Source organism: Peromyscus eremicus, chromosome X, assembly GCF_949786415.1.
Source record: "Peromyscus eremicus chromosome X, PerEre_H2_v1, whole genome shotgun sequence".
NCBI lineage: Eukaryota > Metazoa > Chordata > Mammalia > Rodentia > Cricetidae > Peromyscus > Peromyscus eremicus.
The window spans coordinates 35,203,356-35,223,050 of NC_081439.1; the positions used below are offsets into that span (position 1 = coordinate 35,203,356).

General features: G+C 39.2%; 1 pseudogene; it reads right to left on the minus strand.

Annotated features, from left to right (window-relative positions):
* Window positions 1-18,869: 18,869 nt before the first annotated feature.
* Window positions 18,870-19,401, minus strand: LOC131899959 (ferritin heavy polypeptide-like 17E; annotated as a pseudogene).
* Between the last annotated feature and the right edge of the window lie 294 nt (window positions 19,402-19,695).

The following is a 19,695-nucleotide window of genomic DNA, read 5'->3' on the forward strand; positions in this document are numbered from 1 at the left end:
TTTTCATTTATTTTACAACCTGACTACAGTTTCTCCTCCATCCTCTCTTCTCGTTCCCTCCCTTTCACCCCTCTACCTCCCACATCCACACCTCTCTCTCCATTCAGAAAGGGGTAAGCATCCTATGGCCTTCAATGAAGCATGGCACATCAAGTTGAGGAAGGACCAAGCTCCTCCCCCTGTATCAAGGTTGGGCAAGGCAACCCAGCATGGGCAATAGGTTCCAAATAGCCATCTTAAGCACCAGGGACAGGTTCTGATCCCACTGCTAGGATCCCTCAAACAGACCAAGCTATACAATTGTCACACATTCAGAGGGCCTAGGTCGATCCCATGCAGGCTCACTAGATGTTGGTCCAGAGTCTGTGAACTCCCATGTGAGCACAGGTCAGCTCTCTCCGTGGGTTCCCCCATCATGATCTTGACTCCTCTGGTTCACACAATCCCTCCTCCCTCTCTTCAACAGGACTCCCAGAGCTTGAACCAGAGGTTGGCTGTGGATCTCTGAATCTGTTTCCATCAGTTACTAGATGAAAGCTCTCTGATGAAATTAGGATAGTCACAAATCTGATTACAAGAGATGGCCAGTTCACACACCCTCTCCACTATTGCTAGGAGTCTTAGCTGGATATGTACTTGTGGATTCTCAGGAGTTTCCCTGCACTAGGATTCTCCCTAAACCCTAAACCCTAAAGACCTCTCTTTCATTACTCTCCCTCTCTCTCCTGTCCCCAACCCACACAACTCAATCACTCATGTTCCCATCCCACCGTTATCCCCAGTTTACCCAGGAGATTGCTTCTATTTCCCATTCCCAGGGAAATCCATGTGTCCCTTTTTGGGCCCTTCTCATTACCTAGCCTCTCTGGGGCTGTGGATCATAGCCTGGTTATACTTTACTTTGCACCTAATACCCACTTACAAGTGAGTATATATCATATTTACCTTTCTGGGTCTGGGTTACCTCACCCAGGATAATTTTTTATAGTTCCATCCACTTACCTGCAAATTTCATGATGTCATTGTATTTCACTGCTGAGTAGTAGTCCATTGTGTATATATACCACATTTTCTTAATCCATTCCTCGGTTGAGGGGCATCTAGGTTGTTTCCAGGTGCTGGCTATTATGAATAATGCTGCTATGAACATAGTTGAGCAATCTTCCTTATGGTATGATTGAGCATCCTTTGGGTATACGCCCAAAATTGGCATAGCTGGGTCTTGACTGCTGTGGATATCGTTCTGTATAAATAAAACACTGATTGTCCAGTGGCCAGGCAGGAAGTATAGGCGAGACAAGGAGAGAGGAGAATTCTGGGAAGTGGAAGGCAGAGAGAGACACTGCCAGCTGCCACCATGACAAGCAGCATGTGAAGATGCCAGTAAGCCACGAGCCACGTGGCAAGGTATAGATTTATAGAAATGGATTAATTTAAGATATAAGAACAGTTAGCAAGAAGCCTGGTACGGCCATACAGTTTGTAAGCAATATAAGTCTCTGTGTTTACTTGGTTGGGTCTGAGTGGCTGTGGGACTGGCAGGTGAGAGAGATTTGTCCTGACTGTGGGCCAGGCAGGAAAACTCTAGCTACGCTTGACATAGATAGATTCCAAATTTTCTGAGAAACTGCCATATTGATTTCCAAAGCAGTTATACATGATTTGCATTTCCACCCGCAGGAGAAATATTCCCCTTACCCCGCATCTTCTCCAACATAGGCTATCATTAGTGTTTTTGATCTTAGCCATTCTGACAGGTGTAAGATGACATATCTCAGAGTCACTTTGATTTGCATTTCCCTGATAACTATGGATGTTGAAAAATTCTTTAAGTATATCTCAGCCATTTGAGTTTCTTTTGTTTAGAATTCTCTGTTTATATCTGTACCACATTTTTAATTGGATTATTTGGTATTTTGATGTCTAGCTTATTGAGTTCTTTACATATTTTGGGGATCAGCTCTCTGTCAGATGTGGTGTTGGTGAAGATCTTTTCCCATTCTCTAGGCTGCTGTTTGTCTTATTGACAGTGTCTTTGCCTTACAGTATCTTTTCAGTTTCAAGAGGTCCCATTTATTAATTGTTGCTCTCCATGTCTCTGCTACAGGTGTTATATTCAGGAAGTTGTCTCCTGTGTCAATGCATTCAAGTCTACTTCCCACATTCTTTTCTATTAGATTCATTGTAACTGGATTTATGTTGAGGTCTTTGATCCACATGGACTTGAGTTTTATGAATGATGATAGATATGGATCTATTTGCATTCTTCTACAGGCCACCAACCATTTATGCCAGCACCATTTGCTGAAGATGCCTTCTTTTTTTCCCATTGTATTTTTTGGTTACTTTGTCAAAAATCAGTTGTTCAAAGGTGTGTGGATTTATGTCAGGGTCTTTGATTTGATTCCATTGATCCACATGACTGTTTTTATGCTAATTCTAAGTTGTTTTTGTTACTATAGCTCTATAGTAGGCTTGAAGTCAGGGATGGTGATATTTTATATAATTATATATATATATATAATATTAATGAATTATGGATTAATCTTAATAGGGCACAATTTGGGGGATGTTGTATTTTATCGAATTCTATGTAAGATATAGAAAGTAGCACTCAAGGAATATGTGATGTAGGTCCTATTTGTATTATTCAAGGCTTTTCATGACATCATTTTGTGCACTGAACTATTTTCATTTTCTTAGCTCAATATATATTTATTAAAATATCTAATTAATGATGATGGACTTTTTGTGGTGTCAATTGCCATATAGGTATATATTATAAATATTGATCAGTATAAGTATGGCATCATAAATATAACCATTATCTAATGTGTGTTTTGAGCAGAAAAATTAAACCCCAAATTATTTCAGTGTATATGTCACATTTTCAATGAACTAGTACCACTTTTAATGTAAAAACCAGTCTACATCTCCTCTGGCACCATCTTCTACTGTCTGGCCTTTCCAAACATCCAAGGTCTGACTTTCAAGTGTATTAAGCAAAATCCTGCCTATTGCCAAATATTCAGAAACATGAATAGCTAGATTGTTTACTTGCCAAAGAAAGAAACATGAATATACAGCCAAGAACTGTAAAAAGGCTGTTATTGTTATTTACATTGTAAGCAAGGACAATAAAAAGACACTTACAATAATGAATATTCGATAATTGAAGCCATCCTGTCAGCAGTGGTAGGTTTAGAGGAGTATAGAATTAAACTACTTTAGCATATGAAAAAGGGAGAATTGCTGAAAAAACCCACTCAACAAAGAAGAGTTGCCACTGTAATATCAAACGACACAAAAGAGCACATTCTTGTTTCCTATTACCAGCATTTCCCCAGATACTACCCTCATTAAAATACATTTATTTTCTAACACCTTTTTAAGTTTTAAAATCTGTAGTTATGTTTTCACTCAATCCAATGTAATAGATTACCTCAGACAGCCTTCTGCTACATTGACCTAAATAATACAGCCGTTCTAACTTATAAATAATTTTAATTGGGAAGAGAAATTTAATTCATATTGACTTAATTATTCCTACGTATGCCTATCAGCTCCATTTTCAAAAAATAGAAAATGCAACTTTTTTTTTTTACTTTTTGTATGCTGTATTATTGTTGTGAATTTTTCTTTCTCTTTCAAAAGGAAGGGTTTATAAGTGTACCATTTTAAATGACTCACAAAGGAACCAAATTCAAGTAAGTGGTGATTTTAGAAAACTAAAGAAGCTAAATATATACTGTACTGAAAATGTAAACTATATGAAGTAGTGGACAATCCAGAGGTTGAAATCTACATGAAAACTGTAGATGGATAGCTCTAAATATACAATGGAGGCAAATCTTTAGAATTGAACATTTACTGTGTCTGTTCTTGTTTGTGTTTGATTCTTTCATACAGATTTATGTGTGGAAATAGTGGCTCTGCTGATTATTTGTGATTTGAAGTTAGAGAAGGTTTCGGTGGTTAGGACTATCTTGTAAAACAGGTTCTTCAAGGGATAAAGCACTCCTGGGGTTATCACATGTGGAAAAAATCTGGAAAAGGCACCATGTCTATCACCCAAAAGCCAGATTGGCAAATTAGTTTCAACCTGGTGTCCCTGTGGAAATACACTTTACAGAAGACAAATTTGATGCTGTTAAACCACTGGAACACCTTAAAACCAGGACAATTTGCCAAATAAATTTCATAGAAAAAGAAAAGAAAGAATGCTAAATAGATGTGAATTTAATCTGTTCTAAAATGTGCATACCTTAAATCTACATATTATATTGTGAGTTATATATAGTTCTCCCCAGGGTTATGATCTTTTTGATATAGAGTTTTGTTTTATAGAAGTGACAGTACAACCTATGAATTTGTTCATATAGTGGTATGTTCTTTTAATTTACATGAGTTTTTATGTATCCTCTTAATATCCACTGTAGTCAGGTACGATGTTGCATGTGAATTCAACTTTCTTATATCCATGGAGATTTTCTTTATATTCTACTATATAGCTAAATTTTTAGGACTTTCTATGGGTTGTTAAGATGAATGTGTATTCTGTAGTGTTTGGGTGGAATGTTCTGTAGATATGTTAGACCCTTAGATTTGTAATTTCATTTGAAGCCAGAGTTCCTCTCGGTATGTGCATATTTATGGTGGAAATACTTGTCTACTGGTGATTGAAGGATATTGAGTTACCTACTCATGTTATATTTGGCCCATTCTGAAAATTTAGATGTATAATGTTTCATTTATTACACTTGTGTCCCTAATTAGTTGCATACATGTTTAGAATCTTAATACTCTTGGTGATTCATGTTCAAGTGAGAATGAAAGATCTCTTTTGTCTCTTCCAACAAGATTTAGCAGAAGTCTATTTTATCAGATACTAGTATACATACAGACATTTTTTCTTAATTTTGAGTGATTAAAGGATCATTTTACATCCTAATTGTGTGATGTGTCCCTATTACTTGCCCTAACTAGTTTTAGTGTGAAGTCTTCTTTGTCACACTTCATACCAAAGCCACATATTTTAGTTTTATGAGATTAGTATACCATATTCCCTTCTGTTGCCATAGGTGATTTCTGTAGTTGAAGTGGAGTTATGTTTCGTGTAAGGACTATTGGTGGTGGATCCTGATTTCTAATCTAAACTGTTAGTCTGGGTCTTTCTATGGTGCAAATGAAAACATTGATATCCAATATTGTTATTGAAAGATATATATTAATTCCTGTCATCATTTTGTTGATTTTGTGATATTTGCTTAGAAATTTTGGGATTATTTGTTTTGGTATATTTATTTGTTCCCTGTGTTCTCATGGGTATGTTTATCATTTTCTTCAGTTTGAAGTATTCTCTCTAGAACTTTTTTTAAAGCTACTGTGGTGGTTTGAAAGAAGAAGACTCTCATAGTGAATGGCACTATTAGGAGGTGTGTCTTTTTTGGAGTAGGTGTGGCCTTGTTGGAGGAAATGTGTCACTTTGGAGGTGGGCTTTGAAGTCTCCTATGCTCAAGCTATGCTCAGTGTGACAAATAGACTCCTTCTGCTGCCTGTGGATGAAAATGTAGAACTCTCAGCTCCTTCTCGAGGACCATATCTGCCTGCATGCTGCCGTGTCCTGCCATGATGATATGGACTAATGCTCTGAAACTGCAAGCCAGCCCCAATTAAATGTTGTCCTTTATAAGATTGCTGTGGTTAAGGTGTCTCTTCCCAGCAATAGAAACTCTAAGATAGCTACCTTCATACTCATGAATAAATTTAATGTGCCTTTTCATGGAATTTTTTTATTTTTCCCTCAATTTTAATAGATATCTTTTGTGAGTGTTATACTCTGCATTGACCATTGTGGCATCATTATCTTTAAGTAGTAAATAATAGTATACCCTAAGGAAAAAATAATTTCTTCAAATTGAACTGGAATCTTTTTTTATGTGTGGTGGAATTTATCTCCTCAGATTCAGACATTATTTGCACAACAAGGTTTGTAGGTAAATTCTTCATCAGCTATTTTTGAGCAAGTAGAAGGTTACTGGTGTTTCCTTTCAACAAGACAGAGCCTTTCATAACACAGGAGACATTCTTCAAAGGAGAGCCCTCTACATTTGTCTCAAGACTAGAATGACCAAATGATGTAGCTCCAATCTCTCCCCTAGTATTTTATCACAACAGAATGAAACTAGAATGTAATGTAATTCTAACGCTAAAAGACAAATGCCAAAATAATCATATAAAATACTCCATAATATAATAAAGACCAAACCAAATTAGTGATTGAGCATACTTAGCAAAGAAAGTTAAAACATCAAAGTTTGAGGGTAAATGAGATGTTGAGGAAATAAACAAAATGAGGGTATATAAAACACATTTGGGGATCAATAATCATTCAATTCCAAAAGACAATCAATAAAAGTAGATAGTAGTACACAGGTAGCATGAATGGTTAGGGGGTATATCTGCTATTAACTTTTTAAGGAGCAATAATAGTTTGGGAAGCAGAAAAAATACATATCAGTTAGCTAAAACTAAGGATAATTGAAGAAAGTTATATACACTTACTTTGATAGCTAGGAAACATCAAATGAGAATGAGGTATGAGGTACATTTTTGTAGAAAGGACACCAGTGGTCTTACTTAGCACTGGACCTGCATGCTACAGTAGTAATTCATGGACAAGACGTGTTCAGTGGTGCAATATGACATAATGTTTATGGCATAAAACCATAGTTTTCTAATTGGATCTGAGGTCTGTTCTACAGGAATGTCTTCATGTTAGGTGCTGTGAACCTGGTCCAAAGACCATGACCATTGAGCTTTCCCCTCCTACCTTACTCACAATCAGGGCAGGCCTTCAGAATCATGACAGCAAACAAATCTAAGGAAGGCAATTAATCAATTAAAATTTTTTCAGGTGAAATTAAAATGTATGAAATTGACTATGAATGCTGTATATGGCACATCATTTAAAATTACATTATCCATACCCAATCATTTCCATGAAGTTATATTAATTTCTGTTTACTAGCAGGCTTAAATTATTCCATTCTATATATTATATGAATTAATGCATATGTCAAATGAACCAGTGGCACTGAGTTAGAGAAAAAAAATATGGTTATAGAAAAGAAGACATTATTTTTGTTGACATGCACCATTAAATGTCCATATGGCCTCCACTTTGGCACAGTTTCAACTGAAATTCCTAGTAGGAATAGAATATAATCTCCTTGGAAAAATTGAAAGAATCATTTTAAATCTTGAATAGTTTTTCTATAACATCAAAATAAAGAAAATATGCTGATTTGGGGGGCTGCATGTTCTTGATATTCTCTTGAATAATTATAAAGATATGCATGTCAGAGAATATGGCTTGGATTTAAACACTTCTAGTTAATAGGAGTATTTCAAATCTGCAAGGCCAATTAGCTCATCCTAAGTTTTACTTCACCCTAGCATTACTAGTCAATTGAATGATTCTAAGCACAACCCCACACTGACAGCCTGAATGGCAAAGTATCTTTTAAAAACATTAAGAGGAATAACAATTAGCTTATTGTCAGGAAAGCACAAAACTTAACAAGAAGTATATTTAGGACAGATGTGTGAATATGAATTCACAAAGCTTACATACTTCTGCCAGAAATGTGGGAGGAGCTCATCTTAAATGTGTAGAAAAAACCCTAAATACCACTACTGTAAGTATGAATCGTGTAAATGTAAAATTTATATTCTCTCATGTTCAACACTGTGATAATTTTGTGACTAAAAGGGTCATATAAAAGGTAATTGGATCAGTGGTGTATGTTTAGTTAATTAGAGAGAGAAGGAAGCCCCCAAATACGCGTCTTTGATATCCTTAAAGGCCATGTGTAAAATTGTGATTTTCATTGTACACACTATAACAGGCTTTACTTACTAAAATTATTAAAATTTGCTTTTCTAGACAAACTTCTAAATCATTTTTTATATTACCACGGTAGACTATTCAGTTCAGTGTTAGGTCCATTTAACTGAGTAATTATCATACATTGTATCTTAGTGTTTATGAATTTCCTATGACCCAAATAATAACAAAAATTATCAATTTAAAAAGTGAAATTTGAATTCGGGTGGTGGTGACGCACGCCTTTAATCCCAGCACTCTGGAGGTAGAGCTCAGCGGATCTCAGTGAGTTTGAGGCCAGCCAGGTCTACAGAGCAAGATCCAGGACAGGCACCAAAACTACACAGAGAAACCCTATCTCAAAAACACCACCAAAAAAAGTGAAATTTGAACATCATTTTCTACTACATAGCAGAGGACATAAGAGTACAGTCTCACTACTGTTCTTCAAATTTTTAGAATGTGTTTCCTCATGCACTTGTGCCAACAATCCACACCATGGTAATTTTCTATGAATGAAAATGTCTTTGGCAAAATAGAACAATGTCAACCTAAGTCCTGAACTGTCTGCCACACAGGATGCACTGATAAAAAGCAATAAAGTTTCCAGAATGTATCACACTTCATATTGTATTTGATCCAGTAAGGGAAATACATAAAATGTGTTTTATGTCCTATTCAACAATTTAGCTACTGAAAAACTTCTAAAGAAGGTGGAAACCAAGAAGTAGCAAAATGAAGATTCTGTTGTTAACTGCTGTCATTGTCTTTGTTGGCACTGAAGAGGTACCTCTTTCTGAAGTGGAAGAAATTGATGTATGATCTAATTGTGGGTTTGCATTTGGATCCCTGTCATATAAGCCAATTTGATAAACATTTTGTTTCACGTTAGCATAAAAATATTGTACTTTTTGTTCATATATGTTATTATGAATATGTGTGTATATGTGTTCACGTAGGGATTAATAACGCATCTGCATAGAGAAATCAACCTTGAATGTAATTACTCAATATATTTTCTTGTTGATACATGGCACAGTCTACTCCTTCTAGGCACATATCTTCAATTTCTTTTAAATTTGGATTTGTCAGTCATGCCGATGAAAGTCTCTGTATTACCCCCTTTCCTGGTGCTGAAACTATGCTTACATAACCAACATAACTGGCTTGTTCACAACAACTTTGGGAAAGAAACTCACCGTCTTTGGCTGTGGTTAAATTGCCTATTCTGACCAATCTATTTTCACACATTAATATACACTATTTTGAAAAATATTTATTTTAATTTTTATGTTGGTTAAAATATAAATTTTCCTGATTTAATGCTGTTTACAGTATTTGAATCAATACTACAACACATACTTATCAGTCAGTCCACATCTGTAGTTCTTATATCACAGTAATTATATCAAAGAAAACAGTTATAAAGTCTCTGGTTTTAGCAATAATTAAGATTTTAATAATTAAGTACAAATATATGTTTTGTGTTAGTCATACTATTATACATAAAAGACTCATTGATATTATGTATTTTTTATTTTTTTTTATTTGAATGCCCCTCTAGGACACACCCCGATGACATTTTGAGGAATTCCAACTTAGAGTACAAAATATAAAAGCAGCTATGAGGGGGAGGTGTTGCCTGTAAAGCTACCTATTCCCCAAAGGTCAGTGAACAACAATGTGGGCTGCCTGGAGATCAGGACGAAATATAAAAACCATCCAAGATCCAGAAAGGGTAGGGACCATCTGTATGTCCCAAAGCTCTTTTAATAGCCCAGTGTTGCAAATAAAGAAGCCAGATGGTTTCTGGAGAATAGTAGTGAATTACAGGGAGTTAAATAAGCTAATATCTCTCATTTATGCAGCTGTGTTCAATATCATTCTACCTGAGCCGTTGGTACAAGTAACGGGGTCATTCCATGCACCTGTAGATCTTGCTAAATATGCTTTTTATAATCTCCTTAGCTGCTGAATACCAACACTGGTTTATATTTACATTCAGAACCAACTTGCATTCATATGAGATATATGACAATGGACCTTCAATGTTCTTTGCCAAAATTATCTCCATAACCTCACTATTTACTCCGTATGGTGGCCCAGCATATGGCCCTGTTACCCTGTCCTCCCTCCATAAAGACATTCCACCATATAGACAAAATGATGATAATGTCTGAATGCTTTTCAGATATAGATGTCCATTTGGAAGACTTATTATAAGTGCACCTGAAGAATGTGGATGAGAACTCAATTCCCATAGCTTACAAGGGCCCAGTAGTAGAGTAAAATTTTGGAGAGTATTCTGGTCAGGTAGGATGTGCATTATACCCAATAAAACTATTTAAAAAAATCTTGCAACATCCAGTGCCTGTGAATACAAAACAGTTGCAGATACTCTTGGGTAGCTAGGCTATTGGTGACTTTTTATACCCCACCTGACCCAGATCATCTGTCCTCTATAAAAATCTGATTTTTTTTAAAAAAAATATTGGTGCTATTTGGCACTGTGATGGAAAGGCTCAAGAGGTCTTGAGCAAGCCAAGATACTTGTAGAACAAGCTAAAGAGCTGTGTGCTCTGTCCTCCCCCACCACAATGGCCCTTCCTACTCAAGCTACCCAGAGCCCCGAAGGCTGTGGTTGGAGTCTCTGGCAAAGACAATCAGGGAAGATAGTTCCAATAGGATTTTGGTCCCAATCATGGAAAGGTGCAGAAGTTTGGTACACAGTCTTAGAACAACAATTATTGGTGATAATAGCTGTTCAAAGTTGTGTAGCTTGATCTGCTTAAGGGGCCCCCTGGCAGTAGGATCAAGATTCATCCCGGTGCATCAACTGGCTTTTTGGAGCCTGTTCCCTGTAGTGGGACACCTCGAACAGCCTTGAGGCAGGGGAGGGGCTTGGACCTGCCTCAACTGAATTGTACCAAGCTCTGCTGACTCCTCATGGCAGGACCTACATTCTTATAGGAGGGAATGGGGCATGGGTTGGGGGTAGATGCTGGAGGGGCAGGAGGAGGAAAGCAGGGGATCTGTGATTGGTATGTAAAATGAATGAAAAATTTCTTAATAAAAAAACAATTATTAGTGGTAGATGAGGCATTGCAATAATTGAAGTCCATTAGTTGTTCCACTTCCATTACTGTAAAAACTGCATATCCCATAAAGGTGCAGTTTGAAGGCCTTTTGGCCAAGCCTTTTTCGGGAGTCATGCAAAAACAAACACCGCAAAGATACCACATATACTTACAGCAGCCAAGGGTGGTATCAGCAAGCCTGGTCACCAATGCCATGCAAATGGTACTGGAGCCAGTGTTGATTCAAGCCACCAATCCTCCCAACACCCACCTCACCTCCTATAATTGACTCTCCTGTCAAACCTGATAAAGTGCTAGAAGAGAAACCCCCTGTTCCTGCTGATGGCACATGATTGTACTACCAGAGTGTCCAAACAAGAATGGGTAGCAATGGCAACACAAATAACACAGATGCTATGTGGCTGGAAAGAGAAAATAGAGAAATTACCCTGTAGATGATCTGAAAGATGTATGGATAGTAGTAACACAAAAGCAGTGACTGGTGACCATCTGCACTAACATTTGGATGTTATTCAAACTTCTGACCTTATGGCTGGCCCAATTAGGGAGAGAAAATGGCAAGTAATTGGATGACCCTTGTGGGAGCAACATATATGGAAAAAATATACAGTAAAGTACAACAGTAACTTGAGCCCCTGATGTTTTCCCATATGGAATCCTATTGCCTTCTGAGTCTCTCCGGGAATCAGGAAACTGATGCCCTCGCCAAGGTGAGGGTCCTCTGCTTTGAAGTACCCTTTGAAGCAACACAACACATTCATATAAAGTCTGGATATCGGAGAGCTAGCATGGGATGGAAAATAGCCAAAGTTGCTTGGCATTTCAATAAAATACTCTGATACACAGTAGGCTGTCTAGTCCTGTGAGGCTTATTTCTGGTTACAGCATCAGGATGCTATGATGGGTTGTGTGCATAAGTGAAGAACTGGCAGATAGATTATATAGGGTTCCTGCAAATATGTGAAGAGTGTAAGTATATTCTTATTTGTGTATACACTGCCACAGGCATTATATAGGCCTTTTCCTGCAAGCAAGCAACCAGGAAGGCTATCATCAAGGGTCTTACCAAACTCAGTATATGTATAGGTGCCCACATAGAATTGATAGCGACCAGGTCACTCATTTCAGGAATACTGATATGCAAACCTGGTCTGAGGACAATCAGGTGTAATGATACTTCTTTCTCCCCTATAACTCTATTGGGTTAGGGTTAATTGAAATAAAAATGGATTTCTAAAGCAACAACTGAAGACCTTAAGTGCATAATAGATTCAACATGGGTGGAAGAAGGCCCTTCCAGAATCTATATAACTGTTATATAAGAACCCAAGTGCCAGGGGTGGGTTGTCACCCATTGAACTGTTTATTGGTGAGTCCCTACAGTAAAAAGGCTATGATCACTAATGTTGGTTGCCTGTTAGAATTAGACAGTAAGACCCTATTACTGAAGATACTGTGTGCTGTGAGCACAGGTGAATGAGAAATAAAGTTGGGAGTAAGCTGGAAACTAGCTCTTACCTCCATTGCTCTTGTTCACTGTGCCTGAAGGTGCTATGCTGATGACTGGGGGAAGGACTGTTTCCAACTGTGGGAGCACGTGTAAGAAAACTGTGAACTTACTTGCCAGAGTCCAGCTCCGGTTGAGGGTAGGATCTGAAGTGGGTGGATGCAAGAGCAGTGATGGAGAAATCAGACACGAGACACTTCTTAGTTTCGTTTTATGGGACATGGACAGAGAGGAAGCACATATCAATATGCTTTGACCTCCTCTGACAACCTGCATCTCTCACAGGCTTTATTTATACACAAAATCATTTCCTCATAGACTTTAATCATTGATTACAAAGTCTTTTCATGGTGCATAATTTCTCTATAGTTTTCCTTGATTACATAAGCATGTCAAAGTAGAAGCAAAACAAACAACAGCAAATTTCATGAGAACAAAAATCTATCATTATGATAAAATCAATTATTTTAACTCAATTTCTTTTGTCCTAAAATCAGTGTTGTAAAACCTTGTGGTTACAGAAATACTAGACAGGATGTCTCTATTTAAGTTTGACTAAGCTAATAGATCAGAAATTATTTCCTACTACCTGTTATACAAAGCTTCTCCTGTATTATTCTATTAATCTACTATAATGAATATCTGATCTTTCTATGGAAACCTCAGTCCCTTGTTTAAATTTTTTCTTTTTTTAAGTTTTAAAAAAAAATATTCTTTTTACATACCAACCACAGATACCCTCTTGTCCTTCCTCCCGCTCCCCCCTCCAACCTTACTCCCCGACCCCCCCATCCTCTCCTCCAAAAGGGTAAGGCCTCCCATGAGGGGTCAACAAAGCCTGGTACATTCAGTTGAGGAAGGACCAAGCTCTTCCCCCATGCGTCAAGGCTGAGCAAGGTGTCCCACCATAGGTAATGGGCTCCAAAAAGCCAGCTCATTCACCAGGGACAGATCCTGATCCCACTGCCAGTGGCCCCTCAAACAGACCAAGCTACACAACTGTCTTCCATATGCAGAGGGCCTAGTCAGGTTCCATGCAGGTTCCACAGCTGTCAGTCTAAAGTTCATGAGTTCCAATGAGATTGGTTCAATTGTCTCTGTAGATTTTCCCATAAGAACTAGAAAATATCATCCTCAGTGAGGTAGCCCAGACTCAGAAAGACAGGGTATGTACTCACTCATAAATGGAAACTAGATGTAAAGCAAAGGATAAACAGACTGCAACCCACAGCTCCAGAGAAGCTAGGAAACAATGAGAACCCTAAGAAGGATGCATGGATTGCCCTGGGAAGGGGAAACAGATGAGATCTCCATGAGTAAATTGGGGACGGGGGGGGGGGGTGGGCAATAAAGAAGAGGGAATGGGGGATGAGAACATGAGGGAATGAGATGGTCAAACTTGGAGAGGGAAGGAGTAGGAGGGAGAACAATGAAAAAGATAGCTTGATAGAAGGTGACATTATGGGGTAAGGGGTGCTAGAGAAATTCCCAGGAATCCACAAGGACGACTCCAGATTAGACTACTAGCAATAGTGGAGACAGTTCCTGTACTGGCCTACCCGGGTAATCAGATTGGTGGATACTCTGTCATCATAGAACCTTCATCCAGTAACTGATGGAAGCAGATGCAGAGATCCACAGCCAAGCACAAGGCCGAGCTCAGGGGGTCCACTTGAAAAGAGGGGAGTCAAGATCACAATGGGGAAATCTACAGAGAAAATTTTTTTCTTTTATATCTGGCATAAGACCACCATCCTTTCCTTTGGCTTTTGAAGTGCTCTGCTCTGCTCTTTATTCTTTCTACAATATCAGAAAAGTCCGATCTGACAAGTCTTCTCAGGAAGCCAGGCAGTTCACTGAGCCAGAATGTTTCTCTTTGTGTCTTTGTCATAAACCCTTGTTTCAATATGGTCCCTATCTTTACTACAATCCTGCAAATGACTAAAGAACATCAAGATTCCTAAAGCTGTTTACTTTGCCTTCAGGAGGGTACCAAGGCTTGTCATTAATTTTATAATCAAAATCTTTTCCTGTCCGTGCTAGTTCTGTGTTTCTGAGGCAGAACATGAAAACCTAATGATCCAGTTATAGTTGGTCAGCTTCTAAAATTTCCCTACTAAGTTTTGCTTCTTTAATGACTTTCTTCCAGATCCTGTGTTTCATGCTTACTAATACCACTAACATAATAGGTTCTAGAGAAGACTCAATTTCTTGCATAGCTGACTTTATTAGGGAAATGCCATAAGTTTCATTCTTATTAACATCAACCTCTATAAGAATTGTTACATTGTCCCAGCTCTACCCTTTGGTGCAAGGACTCTTAACAGGAAAGAATTGGAATATTAAACATGTCAAAAACACAGGCAAGAGTTGTGTGGCAAATTCCACCAAGGGCAGTGAGAGGTCAGTCCAAGTCATCCAAGCACTGGAGCTTTGTCACCTTCAAGACACTTGGCATTGCCACCTACTGTGAACTACGGATGGGGCAGAGTGAAGAATGTGACCTTTAGAGGGAACTGCATAAACTATGATAAGCGGATGCACTTGAAAGAAAGGACATGGCTGGGCAGTGGTGGCACACGCCTTTAATCCCAGCACGCAGGAGGCAGAGCCAGGCGGATCTCTGTGAGTTCGAGGCCAGCCTGGGCTACCAAGTGAGTTCCAGGAAAGGCACAAAGCTACATAGAGAAACCCTGTCTCGAAAAAACAAAAAAAAAAAAAAAAAAAAAAAGAAAGAAAGAAAGAAAGGACATGAAGCGAATGTTCTGGCTGGGATGTACACATTATCCCTGTGGGAAAGACAAAACCCTTAAAGGAATATTCTTGGCTTTTTCCACAACCAAAGATAATATTCATAAGATTCAGCACCCTCACTGTACTTGCTTTTGCTTAAGCTACCTATAAACATCACCCCCATGTATTGCTTGATTTAGTAATGAAAGGGAGAAGTACCTGTTAGCACTGCTTTTGATCTTAAATAACTTGAGCCCCCAACTCCCTCATTCAGATCTTCCGCATTTCCTTGGATCCTCAGAGACTTAGTCTCACTGGTCAAGGTTGCTCACACCAACAGTCTTGCTTAACAAAATCCCCCTTCTGTGTTATCAATAAGCCAAACAAGATATTCCTACTGGCACAATAGTGGTGCAACTTGCACATGTAGAATCAACAGCTTTCCTATTGGATTTAAGGCTCACTCCAACTGTGAGGGGGAACCCATGCCTGTATTGGAGACCAGTATAATCTGAAGTGGCAGAGGATATTATGAGCTCCAATGGAGAAGACAGTTTTGTGTATGAATGAAAATAAGGACATGACCACTCCAAGGTATGGTTGAGAAGAAAGTTTTTATTGTACATATGAGGAAGAGAACAGGCAGAGGCATCTACAAGAGTCCAGAGCAGGGAGATAAAGTAGTGGATTGAACATGACAGAACAAACTGGACCACAAGGGAAGGGGATTTGGTGAAAGAGGAAGAAAAGAGAAAGAAGACCAAGGGAACCAAGAGCATCAAGAGGAAGAGAAAGGAGAGAGAGGAGGGGCAAGAGAGCTTGTGGTTAAAATGTCAGGGTCATATAGGAAAGAGAAGATGAGAGAAGGGAATCAAAGCTCAGGGGCTCCAGAGGTTTAGGGTAGGGAATGAGTAGGTAGGGGAGAGAAGTGCTGAGAGGAGCCAAGACTCTGTATCAGGTACTTAGAGAGCCTGGTGGCCAGTGTGCACTCTTATGTTAAATAGATAGGACAGTTAGCCATGTGTCCTGAGTTTCTTTGGGACCTAACAGTGTGTGTGTGTGATGTTCTAAGGATGTGATGCACTATCTGAGGTGCCTTTCAAGTATTTGTGTTTCTGCCCATAGGTTATTACTACAGTCAGGGTCCAGGAGATGTTTTTCTGTTTGTTGTTTTCTCCTTTTTGTGTTTTTGTAGTCAAAGGGACACTGAAGCTCACCAACTGCCATGTTGTGGAGAGGGAGGAATGAATATAAAGGCATGAGAACAGGGCCCCTCACAGGAGCTGGAGAATTACAGTCACACATCTTTGAAGACCAGGGACATTTGCAAACGGGGGTGGTGATGAAAAGAATATAAGAGCTGGAGGAAGGGTTAGAGAGTGTCCTGAACGACTTTCTTTCTGAAACAACTGCCATCTTGAGGTGCATTCAGCTGTGCACCCTCTAAAAAAATGAGGCAGAGAAGCATACAGTCTCAATCTCAACAGGCTGAGACTGTGTTAGTAAAAGAGCAAGGGGCTCCAGACTTTCCGTGGGATGAAGGTTGAGTGCATTTAGAAGGGCTAGGAAACATGTACATATTCATAGGTATCTACCATGAAGTTACAGCCATTTTTTGTGGTTCAACTGGGAGTGGGGTGGGTTGTTTTGTATAACCAGACATATTGTTTCTGCTGGTGAGAGGTCAGTCTGGGACTAAGCAATGCTTTATGGCTAGGGGCTATTACCCAGTACAGCCTAACTCAATTCCTCATGACCTGAGGCTATTACCCAACAACCCCTTAGAAAAGATCATCTCACCTGGGCTTATTGATGGTTTACATCCCCCTCTCCAACTATTTAACTTTTCTCCATCAACTATCAACTCTTCAGGTGACTGGAGTGGGATATATATATATATATATATATATATATATATATATATATGCTCAGTCTATGTAACTATGGGGATGTCCTAATCTCTGCTGGGTAGTACTTTACAGGTGCAACTAGGAGGAGGAGTACCCACACTCCTATAAGTAATCCCTCACTTACGCTTTGTTATAAGCCCTGTAAACTCATTAGTTCCCTAGAGTGAGCTTTGGTTTGTTGTTAGAGCCTTACAAAGAAGGGTAGATATTGCTTATGTCTCCTCTTGGGAAAGAATTTTAGAAATTTAGAAATTTAGAAGCAGGGTGAGTAAATAAGGTGGGAAAGCATTGCCCTGAATATGGACTGCAGCATAAATTAGGCCCGGACTCTGAAAGAAAAGCGCAGAAAATTAGACATCAGGCATTCATATTTACTGGATACTCTCTGAGCTGGTGCACTTTGTTGCCCCTGCCTTGGTTGTGGGTTTATAACTATAGATTCTTGTACCTTTGAATCATTAATTACATCAGATAGGCTTCCAGGCCTTCAGCCTCAGGCTGGGGTTGCTTTACTTTTCTCTCTTCTTCTCTGGCTTCCAACTTTTTTGAATGAGAATTGATGTCTCTGTTGTGCAGCCTGTTGAAAGCCATATCAACAATAACCTGCTTCTAGGCCTTTAGCAAGATAATAAGTATCTATAAGATTGTGCAAATCTGAATCAAACTCCCATATTCAAATTTCTCTAGCCCTCTAATTCTCTGAGAAGTCAGTTCAGAAGTTAGGTGGATTTGATTCTTTTACATTCAATAACCTCCATGGTGCTATGGTATCAGCCCATCTATGCAGTTATTGCAGGTATTTGGGGTGGGGTATCATGTTACTTTAAATGAAAGAAATATTGGATCTAGGAAAACATACATTAGATTATTGTACAAATATTACCTATGCCTCCCTTCCCTCGTCTCAGGTATGATAATGGAGAAAACAAGCTAATCCTCACTGTTATTTTCTCTGTAGTCCAGATTGGCATGTTCAAATAAGTTCTGTGTCATATCATATTTGTTATCTAGAATCAAGAAGCATAAACATTTACATATTTTACTGAACTATAATTTAAGTAAATTTAAAATACCATTTCTTTGGGTTTCTTTGTGTGTGTGTGTGTGTATGTGTGTGTGTGTGTGTGTCTGTGTGTCTGTGTATGTGCGAGTGTGTGTGTGTGTGTGTGTGTGTGTGTGTTTCTGTGTGTGTGCTTTTTATAGAACCGAGAGACTTAATGACAAGGTAGGCATCCTATGACACACACAAGTGTCCTTTATTTTAGTATCTGCCAGATCTGATTTCCTTCCATTCTGATCCAGGTCACTTTATGCTTACTCATTTACTATACAAAGAAGGCAGGACACCAAACCATTCACCACTTTATAACACCTAAAACACCACAAACTCTATGCTTCCATCAATGATAAGGGAAAGCTGACTTGGTTTAAAAGGCCCTAGGAATTGTTTTTACTCTACAACCGTTAGAAATTTAAGCTGCAAAGGGAAGAGACATAGGTATTCCTTCTTCAAATATACCCATTTTACACCTGACAGTGGATAGACCTTAATTTTTGGAAATGAGTTTTGCAAGTAAGAATCAATAAACTTGCATTTTGCTTCCAAAAAATTTATTGTGAACACAAACAGCAAACTGGTGAACTTGCTTCAAAAACAATGTGAACATCAGGTCTAATGACCTCAGGAAAATCCCATGGCAGTGGGGACATCCCAGTTCAGTCCATTTGAGGCTTTAGGACAAACTGAGCTTGTCGAAGAGGTACTCAGCCAAGCAGTGCCCTGGATCCTCCATCTGGCATATATTGGTCTGGTGGCCACCCATCTTCTGGAGAACATGGACCTGCTCATCCAGACAGTGATTCTCCAGGAAGTCAGAGAGGTCAGCATCACCTTTCCCCTTGGTGAGCTTGTGCACATTCAGTGGGCTCTGGTTGATGGTCATATCCATGTGGAAGGCATACTCCACGGCCTGCAGGCCCCCACACAAACTGTCACTGTCTGATTTAGAGATGCTGGGGGAGAAAAACATGGCCACCACGCTTATACTGCAGGAACATGAACATCTCAGCACTGGACTTGCAGTTGTGTGACTTGCTCAGGAAGAAGCGCTTGAAGTTTCCCAGGACCACATCATCACGGTCAAAGTAGAAGGCCATAGACAAGGACACATAGGAGGCTTGGAGCTGCAGCTGTATATGGGTGTTGACAGCATTCTCAAGGTCGTGATCATGGTTCTGTAGCACTAGCAAGGGTGCTTCAGCCATGGTGAGCACTTGAACACCATGACAGTCTCAGCAGCTCCTGCACATGCTTAGAGGGGCAGGCAGGGTGGGAAGGGAAAGGACCCCTGTCCCGGAGTCCCTTGGAAGAGAGTGAGAACCTCAGCAGAGCAAAGCAGAGAGGCCTCAGGCAGCTCTGAGGCAGCACCAGAAATGAGTGTTGGCACCTGATGATGACATCATTTCAGTGCCAGGGCTTACTTAGAGTGGGCAGAGAGCTGGACAGGAGTGCTGATTTCCATAGCAAGGCCACCTACTGGGACCTACCTGACCTACACC